The sequence below is a fragment of the Cygnus olor genome, chromosome 19, assembly GCF_009769625.2.
Source record: "Cygnus olor isolate bCygOlo1 chromosome 19, bCygOlo1.pri.v2, whole genome shotgun sequence".
NCBI classification, from domain to species: Eukaryota; Metazoa; Chordata; class Aves; order Anseriformes; family Anatidae; genus Cygnus; species Cygnus olor.
The window spans coordinates 4,364,774-4,391,023 of NC_049187.1; the positions used below are offsets into that span (position 1 = coordinate 4,364,774).

General features: G+C 45.9%; 1 long non-coding RNA gene across 4 annotated transcripts in view; it reads left to right on the top strand.

The window, feature by feature from the left end:
- Window positions 1–26,250, top strand: part of LOC121057479 — a 144,191-nt gene that overhangs the window by 36,817 nt on the left and 81,124 nt on the right. The gene's annotated exons all lie outside the window — the stretch shown is intronic.

The following is a 26,250-nucleotide window of genomic DNA, read 5'->3' on the forward strand; positions in this document are numbered from 1 at the left end:
AATAAGCTAGAAACACTTGATACATGCAACATGAAAAATACTCATTGAGACATTAGTAGGTGAAATGAAGTCAGATGAGAAGAGTGCTACCAAAAGAGATGAGTTCTCCAAGAAAGGAAGTATTTCAGTGGGGGTGGTTGGTAATAAAAGTGTTCAGAAGTGTTCAAGGGCCAGTCCTGTCAGATGCAATTTCATATTTTCATTAATAATGGAATTTGTCACAAAATACCAGTGACAAATGATGTTGGATAGAGCTGGTGTAAACTCAGTGGAATTTGCTTGTGCTAGGGTACTGGTAAGCATTGGACAAGTGAACTGAGAAATCTGTGTAGGAGACCAATGTTTATGAGACGGAGAAATATCTGGATAAGTTAGATGACCTTAGAAAAGACCACTGAGGCATCAGTATGTGATGGAACTGCTGAAAAGGCAAATTCTAAGATACCTCATGCCTTGTATGTCTAATAAAGCAAGAAAAAGCAAATATTTCTGTATAAGTACCTGGTATACCTTCAGCTGTAATGCTAAGTGCAGTTCTAGACACCCTTGTCCGATGCAGAGTATTTCAGAGAAGAGCAGGTTATGGGAAGGAGTGGTAGGATAATCAAGTGGACGGGGAGTCAAAGACTTGGATTTTTAAGAGAAATAAATAATTGCTGTTGCTAAATGAGTGAGGGGTTTGTGGAGGATAAGAGGAATAGAAGGATTCATAGTGCCGGGGAAGGAGACAATTTGTTAAGCTCAAGGGTAGCACTGACACAAGAACAAAGGAATGTCAACTAGCCATGACTAAATTTAAGCTGAAAAATGCAGACATTCTGACTTCTCCAAGTCAGAAGGGAGAGCTCTTCTGCAAAGCCTCTCAAGGGTGGAGGAAACTTGAGATTCATCCCACCTAACTTTAGACACTTGATGAAGGTACTTACCTTAGGGATTTAGTCATACTAGACTCCCCTATAATTAATGTAAAGAGCCTCCTCCAGACTGTGACTCAGATTTAGGTGCATTGAATCACCTCGGAGATGTTTCCCTTGCATTGACCCGAGGTCCAAGGTAACTAGTACCTACTGCTGAAACCTGGGTTAAGTCCCTAAAATATGATGGGTGGATCTCCAAGTGGAAAGGACCAATTAGTTGTTAGATGAAGAATGATTAAGAGATCATATGGAATGAAACCTGCCAGAGCAAAGACAAAGCTTGGAAAACCCAGTTCTAATTTAGACCACTCTGATATTTCAAAGTTCCTACATACAGATATCATTTTGGATACCCTTACAGCCTACTTTTACTTGCATTTAAGGCCCCAAAATAATTCAAAAGGTGGGTTATTCTTTACTGTTTCTTTATTATTCATGCTGTACTTGGTTTTCTTCAGAACCACGTACAGCCTCTGGATTCTGCGTCAAATTATAACATGGTCTCAGGTGGGAAGTTGAATTCTGGGAAGAAAGATGAGTTGCGCCTACTGCCTGTGGGCAGTAGGTTTTGTCTCTGCTGGAGAAGAGGCAGGATTACCAACTTCCAGCCCTTTGAAATCAAGTTGAGATTTAGTGCCACAAATGTACTTAATTTTGGGTAAATTGATGCGTTCTTTACTAGCATGGGTGAAGCTGCCAGGATCTTTGGGGATTGTTATGCCATCTCCTCACTATTTTACAATGTATTGTGGCTTTCTCTATGAGATATAGTAGGGTGAATACATTAGCAGGTCTTCTGTTGTACGCTAGTTGTTATATCTGGATTGTAAAGAAATTACTCTTTATTCTCACTAGCATATGAAGATCAAACCTCTGCGACTATGTTTTTCAAAGTGCAACATTTAAATGCCTCTTTCCAGGCCTCTCGCTAATCTTTTTCTCCATTTCATGAAGTGGTGGTAATTTGAAGACATTTTAAAGTACTCAAGAAAGAAAGCTGGAAGTGGAGGTTTGAAGGTGACAAGGCCTCCAGTGAGGGAGAGGAGGAGGAGAGGGAAGCTCGATAACGCTGCCCTTCCAGGGATTCTGCCATTAACTGCATTATTTTTCTAAGCTCATTAAATAACCCTTAGAACTGTGAAAAGGTCAAGAGAGAGGGGAAGGAGCTGAAGCTGCCTGTGGATTTTGGTGGTGCTGCAATTTCCTAAGCAAGCAAAAGAAGGAATGAGCGCGGGGGGAATGTTGAAGAGGCAATGAAGGAGGGAAGTGGAGAGAAGTGTTTTTTCCGTTGATCCTTTTTCTTGGAGCATTTCCACCCCCCTCCCTCTGAAGGCAGTAATAGGATTTGCTGGAGATGCTGAAAGCTCCAGATGAGGCTTTTGGCAAATTTTGTCTTTTCTCTCTCCCCCGTTTGCTTCCTCTTTCTCCCCACAGGTGCATTTCACGGGCTTGCCTCTGTGCTGGGGAGAAAGCAGGTCATGTGGAAAGAAGGCAGCCAAGTGCAGAGACCCAAAGAGAGAAATGATCAGGGGGAAAATTACGGGTTGTTTCCTCACTGTTCACCTGCCTTGAGTGGTTCACTTAATTAACAATGCAAGTGTGAGCTGACAGATTTGGCAGGGAACAATAATGCAGTGGGAGGTGATGGAAAGTAGTCTTGCTGGGAAAGTTGTTCCTGATTTATAAATACACCTGATTATTACAGAGTTGCCCATTAATGACTCTGTAGTTTATAGCAACATTCCCTGTTCCCAACCCTTGTTTTCATGGTGTTATGCAAAGGTGGCAGAATTTGTCTCTGGGAGCTGAAATTCATCTTGCAGAACAGCTTTGTTTTCATCCACTGAGCATTTAAAAAACAAAACAGAAAAAAAACCTGCCTGGTTTCCTGTGGGCATGGGAGTCAGCTAAAGGTAGATTTGGCCTGCAAACATAGGAAATGTCTCAGTTTTATTCTTGGAACAGAAGATGGGTCCCGGGAGGCACCAGGCTCAGTTTTGTTGTGTCCTTGGCTCTTAAAGCCAGCACAGCGTCCAGCTGAAAAGAGGCCTGGTTCTGGTCTCCTTAGTCTGATGAAGATCAGGTGCTGCTCCACCAAGTCAGGAAATTACACTGGTGGAATAAAACCAGCAGGAAATCAGATGAGAAACCAGCCAAGCAGTTGAAAACTAGGACATTTAAACTCGAATGTATGTTATTTTCCCATAAAAATTAAAGGCATTATAGATGGAAACATAACCCACCATCTAAATATTAATGCTTTGTAAAGTTTGGATGTAAACTCTGTAATTTGGGCCAGTGTCTAACAGGGAAAGGAATTGATCTGGCTTTGCTGAGCCAAGGGAGAAACTCCATGCAATCAGGCAAAGCAGACTAATGATCTGCAGCTTTCTCTGCCCAAGCTGTTTCTCCAGTTTCATGGCTGATAGGGATTGCTGGCAGTCCTTGTCACAGGCTGCAGGAGACCTGGCCCCCGGAAAGTCCTCGTATTTGGATCAGACTCAGTGCTGGGTCCCTCGTTCGTGTCTGCTCCTGGATTTGCTTTGGCCAGAGCTCTTGGGAGACCGTGCAGAAGCAGCTTATCCTGTGAGCTCTCCCCACGCCAGTCTCCCATCCAAATCCCAGTGTAGCTCTGTGGTAGCTGCTCTCTGGAGGAGCCACCTGCTGCTGCTCACAGCAGCCAACAAGCTGTGGTCGTCCACGGGCCAGCTCAGAGATGCGGTCCGTGCCATGGCACAGGTACAGTCGTGTCTCGCCTTCCGCTGGCCGCTCTCCGTGGGCTGAGAATTGGTTTCTGGTTGCTCTAAAAGCCGGACCCTCATTAGGAACACCACATGCGGAAAGGCCTGAGGTAGAAAGGCAGTTTGTTACTTTTTAATGGGTGTGACTTCTAAGCCACATTACAGGACATACAGAGTTGTCTCTGCAAGTCAGAAATCTTCCAAAGGGATTATTGCAAGGAAGAATTTCAGGCAGGTGCAGAGGTGAAGGTCTCCAAACCCACCGATGCTGTGCGAGCCTGGGACATGAGAAGCAGGCTGATCTATTTGCAAATCTCTCCCTTAGCTGCTGCAGTCAAATTCCCTTGAGCAAAGAAAATGGCTCCTTTTAATTGGCTGCTGTTTCTTAACTTCTGAACGGTAACATCCAAAGCAAAACAAACAAACAAAACCTAAACAACAACAAAAGGCAAGGTTTCAAACTGAGCTGCTGGAAAAATCAAGGGCAATGCTTCCAGAGAAGTGGATGGTATTTTAGATACTGTTCGTGATCTTAATATAAGTTGGAGATAAAATGTGAAACTTGCATGTGGTGTAGTCAGGTGGTAGCAGGACTGCAGGACTGTGATGCATCAATGAGCAAGAACATTGTTGGGGTCTCAGCTCAAAGACATTCCCCAACAAAGCCCATCTTTGTGCGATCCAGACACTGTTTCTCAAGTACACCCCGGCTCCAAATGCAGCATGTGCCACAGGATTTGACACAATGTTGGCCTTCTTCTTCGAAAAGAAGTTACTCAGAAATTCTGCACAAATAAGAATCCAATTCCTTGGATTCTATATGAATAAATACACAGTATTGTGACATTTAAAAATCTTTTTTTTTTTTTCCCCTGGCTTTCCAGAGCCAATGAATATAAAGCTTAAATTTCTGCCCTTTGCCTTTGGAAAACCGGGGGAGGTTGTGTATATTTATCTCAGTGTAGAAACTGTGTGAAAGCTTCATTTGCATCGGTCAGAAACCGAGCAAGATTGTTTTCTAAGGTCAAAGCTATACCTACCTGGGACTGGGCTTTTGTAACTGGTGTTTCAGTGCAATAAGGTGAATTCACAATATTGCTGGTGGGGTCTCAACAGGCTGAGGCTACTCAATTCTTATGAAGAGATTGAGATTAAGGTCAATCAGATTAGGGTGTTCAGCTTTACTTGGCGCGGCTGAAAATCCCTTTTTGCACTGCTGGCTGCTGAGTTCACAAAGAGGAGAAGAGTGATGTCTCAATGTTAGGACATGCATTTCCCCACCTACAAGCATGTGAGGACACACATAGTCAAGCAGCACATCTGTAAAGCAGGGGAAGTATTTGGCGTGCACTCCCCTTGGGATTAGCACTTCAGTAAAGCAGCGTGTTGAGCCAGAGTAACACGTCTTTATTTACTGAACAGATTTTGCATGTTCGGTTGTGTGAGTGAGTAAGTACAAGACAGAGATGAGCTTCTCTGCAATTGGAACAGTTTCTTTGTCAGCACTACGGCTCCTCCATTTAATTCCACAAATCTGCTGTAATCAGAGTGGCTTCACCCATCAGCTCAGCTGAGAGCGAGCAAGCACGGGAGGAGGAAGCGGCTCTTACTTTCCAGCTCTCTGCGTTCTCAGGCATTGCATCAAAGTGGCATGGAGCCTCCTGGGAAAGGGATTTGCTATAACTCATGTCAGTCCCAGCCACATTATGTTTATGGATATGATAGACTGAACACTGAAATTACCATTTGCACAAATGATCACACAATTCCTTCAGGCCTACTGTGTCCCTTTAATAGTCCAATCTTTCAATAATGAAGTGGAGATCAGTCAGGACTCTCTGGAAATCCCATATTTTTCTTTCATTTCTCTTTTTTTCTCCTCCTTTTTTTGGGCCTTTTTATTGCACACATTATTTTTGCCCTTTCTCGGAGCCAGATCCATTTACCGAGAGGTTTTAAGGGAGATCAGAAATGAGATTCTCAATATTCTGTTAATACTCCAGAACTAGCAACCTGGCAGAGACAATTCATTGCTGCTTGGGGCAATGAGTCATGGAAAACTCTGAAGTTAGAGAACTGCGTACAGAGAAAAGGGATGCTATTCATGAGGCCTCAAAAACCAACACAGTGCAGGAAAGATACTTTAGAGAGCAGGCTTTCCTTACTGACTTAATACTGGTTCTTACACTCCCTGCTCCATCTCCTTCAAGATTTTACTCCGTTTTAGGGTACTTCTTGAGATCAATACACAGTTAACTGATGGTGTTAAAGACATGAAGTATATTTGTTGCATGGATCAAATGATGAGCTGTACTAATCAAAAAAGAGGGTTTGACCCTCTCAATTTTATTTTCATAAGTGGCTCTACTACAGTTCTATTCACCCGTTTCGCAATGAAAATGTGTCTCTGTGAGAAGCAACAGGACTTTTCCTGAATTTATTTTTTAAGGACTCAGACAGATCCGAGAGGTGTAAGGCAGAGCTAGTAGAAGTGGGCTCTGCAGAATAGGTTAGAATATGACTTAGATTGCTCTAAAACAGAATAAGTAGAGGTGAGGCAATCTGCCCTTTGAGGACACACTTTGAAGCACTGGGTATGGTGCTTGACCCGGGGCATGGTCTGGAGAGGTGATGGGAGAACTGCTGACAGTGATAAGTGTCTCTGCCAGTTATATTTAGCTAATAATCCAGGGAATTGGGAGCAATAAAGAGTTTGGGCCCTAGCAAGGAGCTGTGCTATGTATCCTGATCTGGACTACAGCCTGCAGCACGCGAACCTGATGCAGAGGTGGTGTCAAACCACAAAGCTCTGTGGGAGCTGGTGGACGGGACTCTCAGGTGACATAAATTGGGAGGTTTTGATGGAGCTGTACAATGAGAAACTTGGGTCTTGCTGTCTGTATTCAACCCTTTGTTGATTTTTTTTTCCATCTTTCCCCTTAACATCTCTTTCTGTCCCCCCACAGTGCTTTACCCTCTTTTCTTCGTCTTCCTTTCTTTTTTTTTCTGTACCATATATTTCTTTTCTCTTCTGCTTAGCTCTCTTCTCATTGCTGTGCACGTAGTAGTTTCTTCAACCAAAGCATGTATATGGTCATTTTGAGAGCAGATCATGACCTGAAAATCAAACCTGCCAAAGACAATGGTCAAAGCCATTAGAAAGATTGCAGCTTGAGTGCAGCCCCTCTCCAACCCCTAAATGAGAGCACTGAAGTTCCTGTAACTGTGTTGTGTTCGGGAGCAAATTGTGCCTGGAAATTTGTTTGCGAGGCCTTCTCCACAAGGCTCTGCCACGTGCACAAAGCAGCTGCAGGAGCCGGGAAGGTGCACTCAGAACTTCAGCAGTCTCTTGGTGGGGGATTCCGCTCCTAAGCTGGAAGCCTCCATCTCCCCACTGCCTCTCCAGTGGTGGGAAGCTGCCGATGTATTTGTTTTTAATTATTTCCCCTGTTGCATTCGCTCTGTTTTCTTGCTTACGTTAACACAGCTCTTCTTAGTGCCTGAGCTCAGCTGCCTATTTGTCATTTCTGCTGTTTGACGTGTCGTGGTAATCTATGTGCACCCAGCCTGCTGTGCATCGATATTTACTAATGGAGCTTCTTGTATGCAGAGGCTGTTTGCAATAAAAAGATAATGAAGAAAACTCCTTGACCCTGGCCAAGCAGTTAGCAGAAATCACAGCTATTGACAGGGGTATATCCGTCGTCCGTCCCTGGGTGGGGAGGAAAGGTCCGATAGGGGAAGGAGAGGAGGGGAGTTGAAAGAGAGGGAATTGGGACCTGGGAAAGATGTAAAGGAAAGGAGGAAATGAAATGGAGAAACGGGAGGCACCAAGGGAGGTGTGTGCGCGAGAGAAATCATTGCAGGGAAGAGGAGATGAGCAAATGGAGAACAAAGTATTGGGGGGATTGAAGCTGGAAAGGCAGGAGAGAGAGAGAGAGAGAGTGGGAAACAGCAAGCAGAATGGTGAGCGTGGGGAGGAATGGGAGAAAAGGCAGAGACAAAGAAAGAAGCAGAACTGCAGTAGGTGATGGGGAGCAAGAGCCTGATTGTGGGGTAAGTGGGTGTTGGTCTGTTAATAACCAGTGGCGGATTGGCACCGAGGACCCAGTTTGCTGACATGAGTGGAGCCAGGCTGCTTTACACCACCTGTGTGTGCGGTCTGTTAACTTCCAGCGAGCGCTGTCCATTTCCAGTGGTTGAGGATTTGGCTCCATAACCACGAGTTTCTGTACCGTGGCAGTGATGCTGTGGAGTCTAGGCAGAGCACAGCTCCTTGATACATCCAGATCCTAAAGCTGCCAAAACCTGCAGCTGCTGTACAGGTTCGTATTAACCTCTGCCCCTTCATTGTCACACTGAGCTGGATTGAGTCACCTGAGGCTTCCCAGCTAAGAGCTCATGAAGTGACCTCTGGGGACAAAATTGTGTGAGAGCCCAGACCTCCATGCGTACTGGGCCTCCCCAGCCCTCGTGGGAGCTTTTATCATCGTGGGGTCACTTCCCCAGCCTTGTGCTCTCAGGGGTGCAATGAGGAAGCCTGCCTCTGTCCTTAGTGAATCCACCTAATCGGGGGAAATCAGAGGTGTACCAAGTTTCTGTGTCACAAAACCGAGCACTTGACAGGCTTGTCCAGTCAAGGGGGAGCTGTTTTCTGTCCAGAAGACCAAACTCACTGTGTGTAACGCATTTTGCAATAAAATCCTTATGGATTTTCCCAGGCTTCTGCAGTAAGAAACAACAGTGAGATCAATAAACATCTTCACACTTGCAAAGTGACCAAAAGAAGACATGACGAGAGATTTTTTAAATTCTGGGCTAGTCTGGGTCTTGGGAAAGAAGTGAGGAGCTTCTCTCAGAAGTGAGTACATGAAGCAGGTGTGAGCACCGAACATGATGGGATCTGAGGGGTTAGTGCTGCATCCAGGGAGCTTTGATGCTCCGGCAAGCCTCATGGATTGCAACCAAAAACCTATTACAAAGCTGGGCTGTGATTCCCCGAGGCAGAGGCAAACAGAGCATCTGTAGAGAGAACTGCTGCCCGCAGCAGCGTGGATGGGGGGAGCAGGGAGGTTTTGTCCAGCGGTGCAGCATTGCCGCTGCTCAGCACACAGCTCCTGCCCTGCCCTGCTGCTCCTTGCAGCCCCCGGGGAGGGAAAAGCAAATTATCCCGGGAACGCACCAGTGCCCAGGGTCAGCTGCATCCTGCCTCCCAGCACTGCCAGGCAATGTTTGAAGGAGAGCACGTCTTCTTTCTCTGTCATCCATTCCTGCCAGCAGAAGATGCCCTGCAACGGATTAAAATGTGAGCTGTGTGGCGCAGGAAACGCAGTGAAACAGGTTGAATTTGGTGCATAACATCTTTATTAAACCCAGGAACGGCCTTCTTGGCTGGCAGTGGCCCTGGCTGCCCAGCCATGAGGCTGGGGGTTCCGGGGGTGCAGGGAGCAGCCAAGGCACCTCTCATCTCTGGTGAAACCTCGTCGCCCGTGGCCGTGGTGTCCACAAAAATGAGAGTGGAGCTGCTGCAAAAGAGTTGGCTGTGAGGAGCGCGGAGGCTGGGACGCACAGCCTTCTCCTGGGCAGTGGCCTGAACATAGGGAGTGCCACGGTAAATTGCACAACAAAAACAAATTAAAGCTGAGTGCCTACAGCAAAGCACGTAAATCCGTACTTAATGGTCTGATTCCCAGGGGAGCATAGCCCTTGGACCCAAAAGACTTGCTGTAGCGCACGATTGTGGCCTTTAGTTCGTTTTTGCACATTTTAATACGAAGTATTGTAAGATAAGTTTCCCGGTGGCTTTGCTAATTTAATTTAGACAGGAGGCGGACACGTGGGTGGGTGAACTCGTTGGCTCTTACCCTTTGCAGTCAGGGCTCCTGGCTGTTAATTACCCCGTGGTGAAGCAGCAGCCAGCTCCTGGCATGTGGACGGTGGGGTCCCACGCGGAGGCGGCCACGTGAGAGGCCAGGGATGAGGCTCAGTCCTCACCACGTGTCCGTGGGCAGCACCAAGTAGCAGTAATCCCAATGCAGGCTTTCACAAAAGCAGGAGGAATGGGGCTGAGCTGAAGAGGATCAGCAGGAGTAGTTTACGGGCTGGGATGTTACTCAGAGGTATCCCTGACACAGGTGAGGCCACGTCGATCTGTGGATTTCAGAGTCTCCAATACAAAAGCAATTATCAAGGACCTAGTCCGGCCCAAGGGAATTGCAATCCCTATTCCCCTGGATTTGGATAACCAAGTTTTTTTTAATTATTTTTTTCTCCCATTTTTTTAGCCGTTTTTAACCTGAGCAGTTTGCTACTGGAAGCTAAAGGTTTTGTTGCGAGGTTTCACAGCAACCGGTCAACTACAATAAAACATTTGATGGAGAATAGTTAAAATGAATTGTTTTGACTTCCTATTTCATTTTGGTAATGACAAAATGTTTTGTTTTGAGCACTGAAAAACTCTTGGTTTCCACATTTTTTCCCCAGCCTAATTTGGATGGATTTTATATTACATTAAAGCATTAATTTTAAATAGTTTGTAATAGCCGAGTGATTCATATTATATCATTTTGATGTCTCCATATGATTTTTTTTACACATTTTCTCATCTGTAACAAGGTTTGAGAACCTAGGCTGTTGCTTCCAATTCGGAAGAGGAATTTCCTGTAAAAATTGAAGTTTACTTTTCCAACCTCAGCTACTAGTTACTCCCAGCAACTAATCCTTCACCTTCTCCAATTATTAACCACCCTTCTTCCCTCTGTCTTTACCACTTCTTCCTCATTTTTCTTTTCACCTCCTGTTCTCAGTATACTAAGTGAAAATCTCCTGTACCCAAGGGAAGAACAAAGGTGCAGAAATAAACCATGGTGCAGCCAGAGGGAAGGGAACAGGTCTGCAGGCACACCAGGGCTAGATTTCCTTCCAGTGGAATAAGCTCCTCCTATCCCCTTGGTCCCTAAATGTATATACACACACGTATATATGTATGTTTGTGTATTTATATATAAAACATCCATTTCTGTCCAGGATATCCTTGTTCTGTTCCCACTACTTATCCCCATGATCATGTCTCCCAAACCAGGGAATGAGCTGAAGTGGGACATGAGAGCACCAGAAGGGAAGGAGAGCAGGTGGAGTGAAAAAGGAAGCTGTAAGGTGGCGAGGTCAGCTGACTTTTGCACGTCAAAAGAAGGGGCAAAAAAATCTTAAAAAGCTGCAATCTGTCCATCACTCAGGATTGTTAAATGTCAGTGGAAAGAACACCTGGAAAACTTCTCCAGGCTTGTTTAGGTTTTGTCTTCACAAATACTTTAGATGGTTATTTGAGAACAGTAGAATTGGAATATAAACAAACATACCCATACACAGTGTACATTTATATTAATATATATATTTATTTAAGCTGTAGCTTCTGTGTTTGTTAGCTCCCAGTGAATTCCCTGCATGCACAGATGCAGCTGGGAGCCCTATAGCCTGGCACTGCTCATAGTCCTCTAGGACAACCTACCCTGGCTGGTACCTGGGAGCTGGTGAGACTTGGCACAGCTCGCACAGCTCAAGCCCGTTTTGTTCCCTGCCTCCAGACCTTCCAGGGCCGGTGGAAGGGCCAAATACCTCTGCTTGTGCAATCCCGCCCCAAAGACCTTGCGAGTGTCTCCTATCCTTCACTAGCAACCGTGGCAGTCGGGCGGCCGCGCTTCATTTCCTGCAGAATTTCAGCTGCTTCGGTATTTATCAAGAGCATCTGTTAAACAATCTGGAGGGGAGCGGTAATGGTGCCATTAGTGCGCGCGTGAGGAGGGAGGTGCTCAGCAGCACCGAGACCAGACAAGATGAGGCTGTGCGCTGTGCGTTTGGGGGTGTCATGACCTTGACTTCTTGTCGATGAGCGATGTTATGTGTCTTGGAGCAGAAATGACGGTGGTAATGGTGCTCTGAATAGATGTGTTCTGGTCACCAGGGCTGGGTAGCGATGCAGGGGATGGATCATTAGAGAGACAGAAACAAGCAGCATCTCCGCACCGGGTTCTTGCAGAGGTGCTGTCCCCAAGTACAGGGAGAAGACGCACAGAAAACGATGCAGGAGTGTGTACCCCCTTCCCCTAAAGATCATCCTTCATCTGGGGCCTTCTTTGCCCTCACTGACTAGCTGTTGACACTTGTGGGCTCCGTAGAAGTGAGCAATAGTGTGCGTAAGATATGAACTCTACTGAGATGATCAGTAGCATGCACAACACGTACAGCCTTGTGCAAAACCCTTCTGCAAAGAAGACAGCTCAGGAGCACCCGCAACGCCCCCAGCATTCATCTGCAGGGCCCTAGCCCTAATTGCCAGGTTGCTTCCACAGCCTCCCTGACCTTCCCAAATTTCCAGGCGTTCCCTGCAGCAACAACAGAAGCAGCCCAACGCCTCTTGCTCTGGGTTTGGCCTCGTACTCTGCAGGGCAGCTTTATCGCGGCACAGCAGTGGCTGTGCAGGAATCCTCTTTGCCCAGCAGCTGCTACGCAGAAATACTGAACAGACCAAATCCCCTGTCTTTGCCCATAAAAGCAGCCCTGATGCAAGCATACGGTGCCCACTGATTGTTGAACGGCGTCTGCAGCGTGCCGGCAGCCATCCCACTCCCCGTCTGAAACGGAACTTGGTTCTACCAGTCGGCAAAGTTTTGTTGATGTCAGATTTTCTTTTGATTTACGCATCTACACGCTTATGTAGTCCTAATTCATTTCTTCAATGGCCCTTCAGCTGTTATATTTTTGCTTTTCAGGGTGCTTTTTAATTTTTTTCCCCTTATAAAAATATAAAAACATTTAATGAGGAAATAATGATATTTTCTCATGTCACTGACTATTCTTCCTGTCATCTTTGATGTGCTTGTAACGTGGGCGGACAGATTATTTATGACCAGGGAAATTAAATATTATTTCACTTTTTTTTTTTTTTTTCCTAATGCAATCTGTGTCATCTTCCAGTTCCCAATTTCTTTCCATTAAAGTTATTGTCTTTGCTGTTCCACTTGACCGTTTGCTGTGGGTTTTGTAACAGCGCTGCCAGAAGATGCAGAAAAACATAATGGAGAAAAGAAATGGCATAATTTGCAGGAGATACTTTTCTCATCTCATTTAAATGAAGACAGTTTGTTCCTGAGTGTCAAAAACATCAAGAGCAACAAAAATATGGAAATTGGTAATTTCTTGCACTAGGAATACTTCCAAAAGGTTTGGAGATTCTGTTTGACTCTAGCAACTACTAAAGATGTGGCCAAGCCAAACTTCCAGCATAAAATATTTTAAAGCCTCAAATGATTGAAAATCTGGGCCTGAATTTCTTTTTTTTTAAAGTCTTTGGCCCCAAATGCTTCCCTCATCTGCTACCAGAACGTCTGCAAAACTGGGGCAGGGATCACAATCCCCAACATACTCCTTTGTCATCTGGGTGTTGGGGAACCAAAATAGAGGTGGGCAGGGTGCGTGTGACAGCCCTGCACCTTGGATCTCTGCTGTTAACACTTTCTGGTCCCCCTGTGCCCTGCTGGCATGAGATGAGACCGTGGGGCAGGAGCCTTTGTGCTTCCAGCATCTTCCCCAGCTAGAAAGGCTCCTCAGAGGCTCTGGGATGGGATTTTTCTCTCTCAGGTGAGGAGGGATTAACCTGCTGGTCTGAACGCATCACCTGGGTTTCTTCAGGGTGGACAGGTGAGCACCTCCGGAGTTGATTCATCTCTTCCCTCTGCATTAGTCACTTGTTTTATGAAGGGTGGAATCGCCTTTCATGGGTGCTGATTTCTCTGTGGACCACAGAGGAAGCCCGTACAACCAGCCAAGTGTTGTCAATCAGCTTTAAGGTGTCTGAACTAATGGGAGCGAAATTCTAGCCATTCTTTCCATCTGCCCTATTCGTATTTTCAGCCATGACAGCTGCAATACCAGTCTCTCAAAGGAATCAGAGGTGAACCTGAGGCTAGCAACCTTAAATGTTGGAGAAATAAAGAGGACCCTGACTGGTTTTATCCCAGAATATTCTTGCCCCATAGCTAGTGTCTTCTCATTTATCTTCCCAGTCATTCCTCTTGCTGCTGGTGTATTCAGTAGTGTATTTTGCAGAGGAATATTTTTCTTGCTTTCTTTTCAGTGTCGTGGCTTTGTTTCATGGCTCCTAGCTCCATGTATCAAAGCCAAATCTAAATAGCCTTATATCACCTTTCTTCTTTTTCCCTTTTTTTTTTTTCTTTTTTTCCCTCCACATCTCTGCAGGGCTGCCTGCTAATCTCTTCTTTTGCAAAGATTAGAAAACTAGTTTTTCTTTGACCTTTCTGAACAATCAGGATGTTGGAGTCCCCAAGATGGGTCTCCATTATCTCATCTTTTGGGTTGCTGACAATGATTAGGCAGGACAAAGGATGTGCTCAGAGCATTGGAGTTTCAATCCATCCTTAGGGAGTACCTGGAAATAAAAGCAAGTGGAGGGGGGACAGCTCCAGCAAAAAGAAAGGTTCGACCTTTAGAAATCATCCTTGGCTGGTGCTTTCTCACCTTTCCAAATATACATAACTAAGATCTGCAAAAATAGGTCTCCAAGTGCAGACACCTGCATCTAGATCAGTTCCCCAAAAGACTGCTCCCCACTGAAATGAACACTCAGGACTTTTGAAAATGAGGCCACAAGCAGAAATGTAATTTTAAACTATTATTTTTGTTTATGATGTATCTAGCCGTCTAGCAATCTATCTGTGTGCTATGATCTTTACAAGTTTTTATTCAGGAGTAGGTTACCCTTGTACAACAGCTCAGAGCAAGGGATGACTGATACTTCTGCTGCACACGATCAATCTACGAACAGAACTGTGGCTCTACAAGGCATGATTTCTTCTCCTGCTCTTCTTTTTAGTAGTTGATCATCTGCTGCTTGCCTTCTCCAGGGATACAGAACAACGGTTGCCCATGTAGGGCTGGGTGAATTAGCAGCAGGTAAATTTCGAGGAGCTGCAAAGCTTTCTGCCTCCCGCCCGAGCATGCACGGCACAGCAGTTTGTTTCTGTGGATTCAACAGAGCAGTGCATAGGCAAGATCCTCATGTTTCTCACTTACACTGGTCATTTAACATAGACCAAAGAACTGACCAAACAAGCCAAGAGTGGATTTGTAAAATACTACACTTCTGCCTTACTACTACTCCTCTTGTACACTGAACAGAGGAGAAACTAAAGTGCAGATAAGCACCATGAGAAGACCATGACCGTATGGTATCTTGCACAGCTCAGAAAGCAGAGGAATATGTATGCACAGTTACATTCACAGTGGGACATCCATGTGGGCAGAGAGAGAGATTTAGGCTTCTCACGCAGCTGTTTTCTGCTCCTTTAGAGCACCTTGCCAAACTGCTTCAAGGGAAGCTAGGGCAATGAGAAGATTCATTAAGAGAAAGTGAGAAAGTTTAAAAAAAAAAGAGAGATTTTTAAAAACGGGCTAACATATGAAGAATGGCCTTTGTGAACAATTCAGTCGTTTATCATTATTTCATTGGCATTGTATGAATTATAAATTCCAGATTATAATGGAGTAATATCTCATCTCCTTTCCCCCTCAATGGGCACTGGATGGATGGCCAGGTGAGCTGCACTTGGACCAGCAATGCTCTCCAGAAGTCGCTGTTCACCTCAAACTGCTTTCCTGAGTTTCTTTTCAGTAGGTGTATGTTGATCTTTCAGTGGTCTTTTCCGGAGGTGGAAATTAATGAGAACTTAGGAAACAGCTTTTATCTTTTTGGAGACAATTTACTTTAAAAAATTTTGTTCTAAGTTTTCTTCTCCTACTGAAAAATAGAAGGGTGATGGACAGAGAAGCATAGAAAATGAGAGCTGAAGCCAGTGTTGCTTTGCAATTTATCCAGGGACTAAGGGCTAAGTGTGGACGCAAAGTGCTATAGCAGCTCAGATGAGGGGTAGCAGCGTGCTAACGGGACATAACTTGCCAACATTCACTTGGGTGTTTCTGTACTTAAACAGACACCAAGTTGTCTGTAAAAGAAGAATGGATGTACAGCCGTGATGAAAATGGGATTTGTCCCCGTCAGATCTGATACTTCAGTTCAGAAGGCTCTGACTGCTGCAGTGTTCTTGTTGTGCTCACAGAAGAAGAGTCAACTCAAGTGCATTAGCAGGGTTAAAAAAGAAAAGGATTGTGGCTGCAAGAGATTCAAGTAGCTGTGAAATCTGCTTTGAGAGGTAGAACTGTGGTGTTTACTTAGCAGACTATCAGGATCTATGAGAAACTAACAGTAGCTATAAACATCAATGGACCAGCTTCCATGCATTTTGATTTCCAGTTATGTTACACTTTGGCTGTGTCACAGCTAAAATAAGAGGTACTAAATAGAATGGCTATTATTGACATATTATTAATTTGGTGGGAACTTTTTTCCAACTTTCTGTTATGTGTTTATTTCCATACCTCTTCACTACTCACAGAGAGGTTCCCTTCCCTCTTCCATAGCGGTTTAACACCTGCTCCCAGCTTACCTGCCAGGGGGATGGAGGCCTGAAGCATTTGAATTTTCAGAAACAGAGATCTCTGAGGTATGTGAATGTGAGTGTATGTGAAAAGGAACATCCCGTCTTAAGGAGAAGGTTCCACGGTGTACCATTAGGAATTGCTGTAGAATTATATTTTCCTTTGAGACATGATTCTCAGTTATACCATCCTTTCACTCATAGCAAAAGAAAGGTGTACAGAGGAGGAGGAAAGGAGGCTAGGAGGCTTAAGCCAGATTTGTGATCCTTGTACCCCAAGGCTTTAAAGAAGCCTAACATCTGCATTTGAAGAGGTCATTTTACCACACCTTTGTTTCCCAAGTACAGTGTATTTACCCGGAGCTCCACAGAGATCCAGGGCACATCCACACAGACGCTGATAAAAGGCTAGCAGCAACAGAGAGATTATTTTGTTTGGATCTGAGGTTTTCAAATAAATACACCTGAATCTAAATCCTGTCCTTTCGTAAGTCAAAGGGTTAAAGCTTTTCATCAAGGCAAGGTGCTCCCCAAGCAATCTGCATCGAAAGCTCTCTGAAGCAAGAGGACGTTGTTGACCCAGACGTCACTAACTTCTTTGCTCCTGAGAAGTTCTGGCTGCCGATAAACCTTTGTCCTTTTCCTTTGATTAGCTTTACTCTGGCTATAAATCCCATTTTGTTCTGTGCTGTGATCTGGCCAAGGAAGTATTTCTATTAACCTGGAGCAGCTGGGGAGTAGCTTGCTCTTGGTGTCTGGAGCTTGCAGGCCTGAGCGTCCTGAAACACTAATGCTTTTTTTCTCTCAAAGACCCAAAATAGCTGAAGGAAATCCATGTTCTTTCTGCGGTTATTTTGCTAGCTTGGAAGCTGGCAGAGACGTGTGGGCAGACTGTCATTAACCTAAAGATGGCAGTCATTAGAATTTTAGTCTAAAATCTGCTCTCTGCACAGCCGCCGTGCCCGGCGTCTTTGCTGTGAGCCTTCATTTATCCATTCAGAGAGTGGGAACATACTCCCGCTACTTTCATTACCCAATTGGCTTTAATTAAAAAATCTGCAACACCTCCTGTCTTTGAGAGCTCTGAGTTTGGTATCCGAGTGTCAGGGGCCCTTGTAACTGAGGGCGATGGCATTCAGCCGTAAGAGCAGCAATTTCCGCGCGCTGAGGCTTGATGGGCTATGCCGCATTAGCGCGCTGCTCTCATTCACATTCATTTGCAGCCAGGTGTGAGTCCCTGAATCTTCAGCATGTGGAGGAAATAGTTCACTTTTACCCCCATCTCTTTGTGCTCGGTTACGGCATTTATTAGGGCATTCACCCCGAGCTGTCCCACCCCGAGGCGGTGTGGCCTTGCCAAGTGCACCAGCCCTGTCAGCAGGGCACCGCAGCAGAAAGCTCTCCCCATCTTTGCCTCTTGCCCAGGGTCTGTGATGCTCCTCTGTATCGCACAGGTGTACAATGAGTACCAAACATGCACAGCAAATGTTAAAAACCCTCATTGCCAAAGGCAAACTCTGTAGTGACTAATCTCTGGGGGGCTTGTGGGTTTTGAGGTCGGTATAGTTGTTGCCTTCTGTTATCTCTGCTCTCTCCGAGCCTTTTGCCACGTATTTTCTGTCCTTTCACCCTCTTCCCTATGCTAGCTCCCCAGTCTGCAAAGCCAGTGCCCTCAGCCAGCAGCACTTTTATCTGCTACCAGTGTAGTGTGTCCTAGAAAGAATTATAGCATTGCCTTTCTCTCGACAGCTAGGTCATCTCTCAGTAACATGCAATAAGCTGTACTTGGGCCAAAGGAAATGGGTTTAGCCTGGCGGGTAATTAATTTTCTCAGGGTTCAGTTTCCCACACTGAAATTGGTCTCAGTCTGATCAATTAGAAGAACATTTCGCAAACGAAACTGATTATGAATCATGGGTTTCAGTTCAGTTGTGGAAAACCTGATACATGGCTGTTGGAGCAAATCGTAGAGAGAAGCCTCAGCCCATTTATCCCAGCTGGTGCTGAGAAGTGAAAACAACATACACGCACACACGCCCTCCCTCAAGGAGAAAAAGGTGTAGAGACTCGACCAGACCTCCCCATCCTTCCGAACACAGCCCTCAGACCTGCCCAGGAGCTGCCCCCGGGCTGATGCACTTCTGGGGCCACCCCTCTGAGTGCAGAGGAGCCTTAGCTCTGGCTCCCTTTTGCCTCCAGACATGCAAATCAAAAATGGAAGAGAGTTTTAAGATTAGGAGCATCCCCCAGATGCCTTTAATTCAGACATAATGGTTTCAGACAACCAAAGGAATGATCTCAGAAAGCTGAGGTCTCTGTATCACAGTCATCTTCCCCTTCCCATTTTCCTTTGCAGGTAATAGTCAGAGAAATGATAGCAGCCTTTTCAATTGCAATTTAGTTTTTAAGAAAACGACATTTCCATTTCAGCCAGGAGCAAGCATACAGGATCTGTCTCGCACAGTGGGAAGAGCTACCCCCTGCTGCACTGCGGAGAGCACTCCATCCATCCTGCCTGCTCTTCTCTCTGCCCCAGGTACCCCCTAACACTGAGCAGGACTCCTCACTGCTGCTGGTTGTTTCAGACAGAGTCCAATTTAAAAAGAAATCTAGCTACTGTTTCTTTAAAATGTGTCCAACACTTTACTTTAAAGGAAATAAATAACTTCTAGAGTTCAAATGAAATTTTGCTGAGAGCCATTTTTTTCTCCGGAAAAAGCCATGACACTAAACTTTGTAGTCATCTCAAGCCTTGAACAGTTTTTCATTTGTGTCAGATTAACAAAGTTAAAATTCCGTCTCACGGACTCGGCATTTAGAGGTATTATACTAGAAGTAGCTTAATAACTTTCACTTAAAAAAAAAAAAGGCAAAGGCATTTTTAGCACAATTCGATGTAAACAAAGAAAAGGAATTTCACAGAGCAGGACCTGCTGAAGGGGATGAGCTGCAGCTAGAGATGGGGACCAAGGCTGGGCCTTCCAGTGAAACGAGTCTGAATATCAAAAATCCATCAGCTGAGGTCGCAGGCAGTGGTCTCCTCTGGTTTTATACATTTTAACTGGGGCAAGCCCAGGCAGTGCCTGAGCAGGACACAGTGCAGTAAAAGTAAATTAATAGAAAGAGGTGCTGCAGAAAATGGTTCTCAGAGGGTAGGTGTGTAGGATTTTATATAGTTCCTGTAGGTTTTCATATAGTTCCTTTTTCCTCTGTCTTACTAACCTAGACCCTTCATAAGGAAAGAACTGTATTTGAACAGAAACGTCTTATTTTGTGGTTGAAATATATCTCTACAGATATATAATATATCTATGTGGTTGAAATAATCTGTTTGTTATCTCGTGTACTGACTTCTATTCATGCTGGAGAATTGCATTTGGCACTTGGAGGCCTGCGATGCTCACCAGTTGCTGTAGGAGTCACTACGTTGGCTCACGCTTGGGACAGCTCTGTCACCAGCATGGTTATTCTTAATGAATGGAGTCTCATTGTGCCAGGGAAGTGGAAGTGTTGATTGTGGCTTTTAGTAAAAAATACAATACTGGTGTATACCTTGAAACTGAGGTGCCAGACCTGGAACGTGACAGAGGACAAACCTGACAGATGTATATTAGCAAGTGCAGAGGACTGTCACTCCGGCAGTAACCCCTGTCACGGAGGAAACATGTACAGAAGCTGTTAAGGAATGTGTAAAGATGAAGTTGCCTAACTGAGGAATCAAACCTAAAATAGTATTCTGGCTCCAGGCTCGCAGAGATGCTGCTTTTAAGATGCAATGGAAAACTGATGTCCTGACCTCTTGTGGTCACTAAATATATAGTGCCAGATTTTCCAAGCATATGATTGTTTTCAACACACTGTCTCCTTCCTAAATGTTGATTTGCTTTACTGAATAATGTTATCTCCAGAGCCCTCTTCACAATTTCATCAGAGCAGAAACTTACTCAGTGTTCTCAGTTCTTTTGTGGAAGGTACAATGTGACACAGTTGGAGTTCTCCACCCCCTGACAAATGCCAGAGCACCCTGCAATACAGCCATCGACAACGAAATAATATTACTGTATGATCTGTTGCTCTGCATAGCTTTTTTCAAGCATTCATTGGAAGCAGGACTGCCTTTTAGGGCATGTGAAATGATCCTTGAATGCAGTTTGACAATCAAAGTTCAGAAGCAACAACAATATCTTTTAGAATGAGAAGGTACAGGCTAACTGTAAGCATTTATTTTTATCATTGCCTTGAAATGTTTCAGGACATGTTCAGCAAAGAAACTATCCTTGAAGAGCTGGCATAAGTTGTAGGGCGAAGTATCTTTTGCATGGGTGTTGGCAGTCTAAATTATACAGGATTCAAGCTTCCAATATATCTTATGGTTATTGTCTGTGTCTAGTGAGTTTTGCTGTAAAGAAATGATGGGGCTGGAGCCAACCATCTGGCATGACCACATGGGAAACCAGACTTTGATTCACACCTCTGCAGGCTGGAGTCAGATGCTGGGAACGTTGAGGACCTGACTGTAGGACTTAAAAAACGTCGTTCTTTTCACTCTGTCTTTTCCTTGTGCTATTGGGGAGCTACAGGTATGAATATGGCCAAGTAGGATAGCCACTGAAATTTCAGAAGAGGCTGAAAGCTTTGAGGAGGAATAGCTGGAGTGGATTTAAAGACAGGGAGAGGAAAAAAAAAAAAAAAAAGCTAGATATTAATGTGGTTGATTTACTGTATTTTGGACGGGCTTCTGTTTTTTTTTCTAAAGAAGTAGTCCCTGTCAACAGCTGTAGCAACAATGTTAGATGTGGTTTTCTTGTTTCTATCAGGCTGTAGGATTTGTTTCTTCATATGGAGATGTGAGCTAGGGGAGACTGAATACTATTCATGTGGGTGGATTACTTGGTGATGTTTTTCTTGTAAAAATGGAAAGCTTGGTGTTTGCTCTGACCATGATAAAGTGGAGATGCAACCCAAGCTTCCTTCCTCCTGCTCTGATAATACCCCGATCGGCATAACCTGTGATTCCCATCCTGTGCTCCGTGTGCCTCCAAATTCATAGTGAACGGGATGCTTCACAAGGTGTCCGAGTAAGTCACTTGCCTTAACGAGACCACTGAGCGACTTAGATAATGCTGCTTGGGTTGGGAGGTTATTGATAACTCGAAATCCAGTCCAGCAGCGGAACGGCAGCAAATAGGGGAAATGTGAGACGGAGTGAAACAATCACCGTGGTTCCAACCAGCGAGCACGTTTCCTGCTGTGTACCAAACAAACCAAAGTCAATGGCATTGCACTTCAGGAAGGCCAGCTAAGGGAGAGAATGATAGGAATGGAGCTCCGTGGTCAGAGAGGTCTGGGTTGCTGCTGTGAGGCCATCACGGGATGAGGCACAAGTGCTGTAAATTAAGGAAGAAAAGGCAATTTCATACCATAATGCACTATGCACAAACAGTGAACAGATACTTACCCTTTTAATGTTTTTGTCTGAGATGGGGAATAAAGCAAAAACAAAGCAAGTCAGGAGCAGAAGCTGGCCTCTCCTGTAGCAATCTGCACTGATCCGTGTTCAAAATGGCCACCCGGCCATCATGTTCTCAGAGGAGAAATGGTGCAGAGCACAGAAAAAAGGGAGCAGAGCTGTATCAGAGGTAAGCCAGGCTCTTGGTTTAATTCGGTTCTGTTCCTGAGCCAGCCCAGACTGGTTTTGCCACAAGCCAATAAAGTTTTGATAGTTTATTCGAGACCCAAACGTTTGAAAAATGTCCAAGAGTTGCGTGGTGACCTCCCTGCGGTGCCCAGCAGCACTCAGGGGACGTTAGCACCTGTCTCCTTCCCTGCCAGAGTCCGGACACTGCTCCTGTTCCTGGGAGGAACCACAGCCAGGAGGCAAGGTCAGCCCCGTGCCCTGTGTGTTGGGGGCTGCTGACACGTCCATGCTGAGGAAGTGGGGATGAGTCCAATCATTTCGTCCTTCCCCAAACAAGAAATGAAAAGGAAATGAAGTGACCACAACACAAGGCAATGTTCTACAAGTTCTGTTTCCATCTGATATTTCAAGATAGCCATGTCATATTTGGCTTCTAATATCAGTGAATTATTTATTCAGGTTAAGGGACTGAAATAAGCTGTAGTGACTGCTCGGTGCTTATTAGAAACTATCAGGAAGCAACTGAGGCAGGGTCTTACCGTATGATTTTATTACCGCAGCTTCAGTGGTGAGGGTGATGGAGGGCAGAGAGGAAAGAAAGAAAGAAAACCACTCTGGTTACCTGGACATTGTGGTTATTTGGCACCTTCAGCATCGTACGACACAATGCAGGAGCAAATAGGACGAGGTTGGGTTTATAGTTCATTAATTCCCTCACGTGCGCGGTAAATCCCCACCAGCTCCTGTAGTTCCTCCCCCAGAGCACGGTGACTCCTGACCAGGGTGTCTGGGTCGTATTTCAAAGCAAGAACGGTATAATTCCGAGGATGGTTATCTCCTTTCCAATCTGTGGTCAGATAACATCCCTGTGGCAACCACTGCAATTGCCTGTGTGGAAAAGGAACGTTTAGAAAGTAATTTAATGTAATGGATTGTTTAGCTTCCTTTTAATTAAATGTAGCAGCTGGAAACAAGAAGAAGACAGTTTTGTATCACCAACCAGTTCTGTAATTGCAGGCGTCCTCCATAGACCCTACTCGGTGTACTGCACTTTCAGTCCAAGTTTAAAACCCATCAGTATTGCTTAAACACCCCAAAACATGATGATTTTTTCCACCTTTTCATGAAATATTGCGCTGGTTTGTTTTGTTTTGCAGTGTCTCTTTCTCCCCAAAAGTCAAGCTGCTGGTGAGAGATTTGTGTCCCAGCAGCTCCAGAAATCCTCTCAGAGGATCCAGCAGGCACACCAGGGAGGAGAGTGCTCGGGTTCCTTGGGAATCTGTCCTTTTCAGGGGACTAAACGAGGAGCTCCGACTGTTTATTCCCTCCAAATGACTCTGGGTTTTGAAGATGACTGAGCGCATTGATGTGCCTTTCAGCTGAGCCCCTTTCATGTGAGCACAGAAGGCTCCTTGCAGATTGGATCGGGGCAGTAGTGGCTCAGATGGCCGCTGCAGATGTAAGGGGTTCAGGCACGGAGCTGGGAGGAGCAGGGCCTTCAGAGCAAGACCATTTATTGCCACCCTCTGCTCCTTAATTTTGAAATGGAGGCTTCTGGCAAATGTTACCAGCTGGAAGAACTGGCTCGGGGTAAAAGGGTCAAAGCTGCTGGGTTACAGCAGCAGGAAGAGCAGGGTGCTTACTGTCCCCACTGCATATTCAGTGAGCAGCCCGGGGTGACAAGCTCAATGGGATCATCGGCCGGGTGGGTGTCTGCAGGTGACATAAACCCACCCTGAGTGAGCCACCGTCCTCCACAGGTGCCTGGCTTTTGGATTTCCCCTCTGCCACCCTCGCTCCCTTCCTTCCTTTCCATTTCAGACAGGTTTTGCGTGTACATGTAGAAGGAATGGTTTTTGTGAGATTTCCCTCAAAAAGCTTGCTACGAGGACAGCCGTACCCTCTTGGCTTGTCCCTAAACTTCGCTCATTACCCAGCACCCAAGGCAGGAGGCCCGGTGGGTCCTCCTAGCACCACTGTGCCTGTGGCCACGGGGAGTAGCTCACGCTCCTCTCCTTGGTGGATCTCCATGGATTTCCTGCTGGCCCTGCACAAGGCTAGGGACAGGACTGGAAGCAACATCTGCATTAGTGGGAAGCTGGGCCAAGGTGCTGCGAGTTTGCCAAGCAGTCCTTTGGCTGGGGTGTGAATCTGCACCTATTGCAAAGCATTAAGAGCTATAAGGAGAAGACGTTGCTAACTTGCAGGTTTATAAAAAAGGCTTTTTAAGATCTCTAGTGGGGTAACTTGCAACTGCTAAATATACTCAAGGAGAAATACAGCCTGATCATTTCTCTCCTCGGTCTCACTGTGGTGCTTTACATTTTTCCTCTTGAGAGGAGAAGGCAATGCTGGCTTTGGCAGGGGGAAGGCTGGGGAAGCAGCGGGTTTGGTCTGCTGGCTGATAACGTCACCAGGTGCCTCATCAAGGCTCTTTCCCATTCTCCTGTCTTGATCCTCAGGGAAAAAAAGAATTGAGAGGGGGCAGGAGAAGATGAAGGAAAGGACAAGCGAGGGCTTTCTGCGTGTGGAGAGGAGGAGATTTTGACAAACTGGGTGATGGTGGCTAGGGAAAGGGGGGAACAGGCAAGTAGTAAATGAGTTTGTGTTCCTGGCTGCTGAATAGCCCCAGGAGGTTCCCAGCAAGTCTGCCGCTTTTTTATTGGAGTTTTGTGCCGGAGTTATAAACCCTTTAAATGAGTCTAGATCATTAGGGAAGCTTGGCTGATCACTGATGAAAAAATATAACAATTAAAACAAAGGGCTGGAAGAGGGAAGCAGGGGGAGAGGGAGCTGGGGGTGAGCGATTTTAATACTTAATAACAAATACTAATAATGGTGCTGTGTTGGGGACTAATTAAAAGTTTCTAAAAAGAGAGAGAGGAAGAGAGTGGAATTAATCTGGAGTGTTTTGTCTGGCAGCTTCCATGAGCGCCTGAACAAACCGCCCTGGCTTGGAGCATGGGCCAAAACGTTGGAGTTGAGCAAAGCTCTGGAGGTAGATGGATCCGATCCGTGGTGAGCAGGGCTCAGACATCTGACTGCTCTCCACTGCTTTGTGTTTTGGTGTCTGACCCCCTCTGGAGCCACAAACATCCATTCTGCCACGTGGAGCAAAGGGGCTTGGAGGGGGAGCTGCTGGCTGATGTCAGGGCTGGGTTGCAGGTGAGATGTGTGACCACTCTCCTTCTGCCTGTGCTGTCTTCAGGGACACTTCTACCCCTACAGAGAGAAATGTTCCCAAAGGCAACAGCCTCACATCTGCTTCCAGCTGTGTCCAGGAGGCCAGGGCTAAGGCAGAAACCAGCACACCTGCAGCTACAGCTGCCCCTAACCAGTGCACAGGGGGCTGGTCAGGCTGGGGCCAGTACTGGGGCCGGTATGGGATCGGGCCATTTGCCTGCAATTTCAATTCAGCTGTTATCAAGACCCACCACTACCATCCTGTGTGCTACATCCTTCTGGATAAAAACCTTGTCTGTGGGTGAAGGCCAGCTCCAGACACGGCACCCCTTCCAGCACCTTGCTCCTTCGCTTTGTCATCCGTGCAGGCAACTCTGCGTTTTAATTATGGTTGCTTTTTGCTGTTCTTTATCTTAATTCAGTCTGACTTGCTGGCTGTTTCAAGGGAGATTATGTCTGGGAGAGGCCTTCCTGACCCGAGCTGTGAATTGTGCAGGGAGATACGGAAGCCATCACCACTGGATGTGCCAGGCAGCTCGGGCCTTGGGGCCACACAGATTGCAGCAGGGACGGGGTATGCAGCGGGGCTGGGGAGGGCTGCAGTGCGACCAGACCCCTGGAAGGAGCACACAGCAAGAAAGCCAAGGGGCTGGGTGCCTGGCAACTAGAGCAGATGTCCAAGAAAACTGCCCCATCCTGTCCCATCCCATCCTGCCCGTCTTGTCCTGTCCTGTCCTGTCCTATCCGGGATCTGATTTTTTTCCCCGGTAGAGCCACACCAGACAAATTCAGACTTGTGATGCAAACACCAGCAGAGCCCCCCAGGTCCCTGGAGGTGCTCTTGGAGAAGCCCCTGGTGGTCACAGACAGCTTTGCCCCACCATCACCCACTGGGCTCTCGGCATTATTCTCCTTTGCACGGGTGTCCAGGTCCTCAGACAGCCCTCGTGGCTGAGCAGCATCTCAGCTTGTCTTCTCATCCTCTGCACAAGGCAGCTCTGCCACAGCTCTCTGCTTTATATCATTTTAGCCCCACAAAAGAAGAGCTAAGGTGGCTTACGGTGGGCCTGTGTGCTGTTTTGCTTGAGAACTCAATCTTGGCTCTCGATACAGCCCTGAAGCGGCCAGCAGCAAGCTTTGCTATTCAGCGCCAGGGCTGGATCTGTCTGTAAATACTTCCATTTCAGCAGCCTTTCTCGAACATGACAGATTTGCTATGAGGAACCTGGCAGCAAAGAATTTTTTCCCCTCTCTCTCTCTCT